This window comes from Coffea arabica, chromosome 8e (genome assembly GCF_036785885.1).
Source record: "Coffea arabica cultivar ET-39 chromosome 8e, Coffea Arabica ET-39 HiFi, whole genome shotgun sequence".
In the NCBI taxonomy this organism is placed as follows: domain Eukaryota; kingdom Viridiplantae; phylum Streptophyta; class Magnoliopsida; order Gentianales; family Rubiaceae; genus Coffea; species Coffea arabica.
The window spans coordinates 41,582,857-41,584,516 of record NC_092324.1 but is presented as its reverse complement, the minus strand read 5'-3'; the positions used below and the strand labels follow the sequence as shown (position 1 = coordinate 41,584,516).

The 1,660-nt window shown below is 36.0% G+C and overlaps 1 long non-coding RNA gene across 1 annotated transcript; it reads left to right on the top strand.

The window, feature by feature from the left end:
• Nucleotides 1–245: 245 nt before the first annotated feature.
• On the top strand, nucleotides 246–1,251 carry LOC140013117 (uncharacterized). Its single transcript, XR_011820197.1, has 2 exons — nucleotides 246–709; nucleotides 850–1,251. It is a non-coding gene; the product is annotated as an uncharacterized lncRNA (long non-coding RNA).
• The last annotated feature ends 409 nt before the right edge of the window (nucleotides 1,252–1,660 follow it).

Below are 1,660 nucleotides of genomic sequence, written 5' to 3'. Positions count from 1 at the left end.
AAACAACTCTTTGTTAGTCTTTTAAAAAAAAAAATTAAATGGAACCTTTTTATATTTATTTTTTCCAGAATGAAAATTCTTTTGTACTCTTGTGAAAATGTTTATTAGAGCCTCATCCGAAAAGATGGAAAAAGTGTTCTGTTAAGTTTGCTTCTTTTTTCCCCCTTTTTTAGGTGTTTGAAATTGCTCTCTTATTAAATTCTTATTTCTACTTTTCAGATTGACTATTAAAAAATTATGGTGAATTTTTTTCTATTTTAATTCATACCCGATCCATGAATAATATCACGAAAAATAGATACCAATTTTTGACTGCTACGATTGAACTCGAAATTGAGCTCAAATAGTATTTGAGTCGAGGTTGAACTCTAAAAAAATAGTACATGACAAGGTCGAATACACCCCTGGTATAGAAACCCTCTGGTTTAGGCAATTGTTTAATGAAGTCATGGCTAGCGATTCTCATTTGTGTATATAGACTGTGAGGGCCAAACGTAAGTTTGTGGTTGAGGGCTTGACAACTTTGGTTGATGTTGGGGGTGGCATAAGCAAAATTGCTAAGGCCATTGCCCAAACCTTTCCTAGCATCAACTGCACTGTGTTTGATCCCCCACATATAATTGCTAATCAAGAAGGAGCTGAGAACTTGGACTTCGTTGCCGGAGAATTGTTTGAAAGTGTACCCTATGCCATTGGAATCTTACTCAAGGTAATAAAAGACACTCTTCTAGGGGATTTTAAGATTTTCTGCATCCCTTTTTGCTATTCTCTTCGGAACTGTTTTGCTTGCATGATCTCGAACTAGTATATATCCAAGATGGTAACGTGTGATTTTTATGGTATGAACAGTAGATCCTCCATGATAGGAGTGATCAAGACTGAAAATTCGAAAGAACTACAGAAAGGCCATTCCAGAGAAAGACAATGGTGGTAAAGTGTCATTATAGATAGTCTAATGGAAAGCCAGATACAAGATAAAGTACAACTTCAAACACAGATCGACATGGACATGCAGATGCTGATCACGTTCGGTCCTGCTACAGAAAGAACTGAGAAGGAATGGGAAAACTCTTTGTGGATGCTGGATTTAAGCTACCAAGTATATCCAGTCTGGGTGCAAGGTGTCTGGTTGAGGTTTATCCTCAGATAGAGGAACACTTGCTACTGTGAATGAATGATTAATTGTCGGTTTTACTTTATTTTATTTTATTTTATTTTTGGCTGAGTTACAAATCTCGGCATTTTCTGAAATTCTTTTTATATATATATATATATATATATATAGGAAAAAAGTTTGGATGAATTCAACTCCGATCACCACTACAGGTCAGAATATATATTCGTATGTTTTCGAGACTAGAGTTCGGTTATAGAAATTCTTATAAATCGCTTATCAATACAATTTTTACATTTACAACAGGATTCGAACGCACAATTTTTGTTAGGAAGTAACCTAAGCTGACTAACTGAGCAAGCTTGTGTTGGCTGAAATTCAAAGATAGACCGTGATGACACTAGTTAGCACTTAGCATCCCCACCTCGGAGCCCACTGTCTAATAGATGTCTGGGACCGCTACATCAATTCTGAAATTCATCATCACCATCAGCCCTATATGGTCTCATTTATTGTCTTCACATGCAATTGCAATGCAATGCGTTG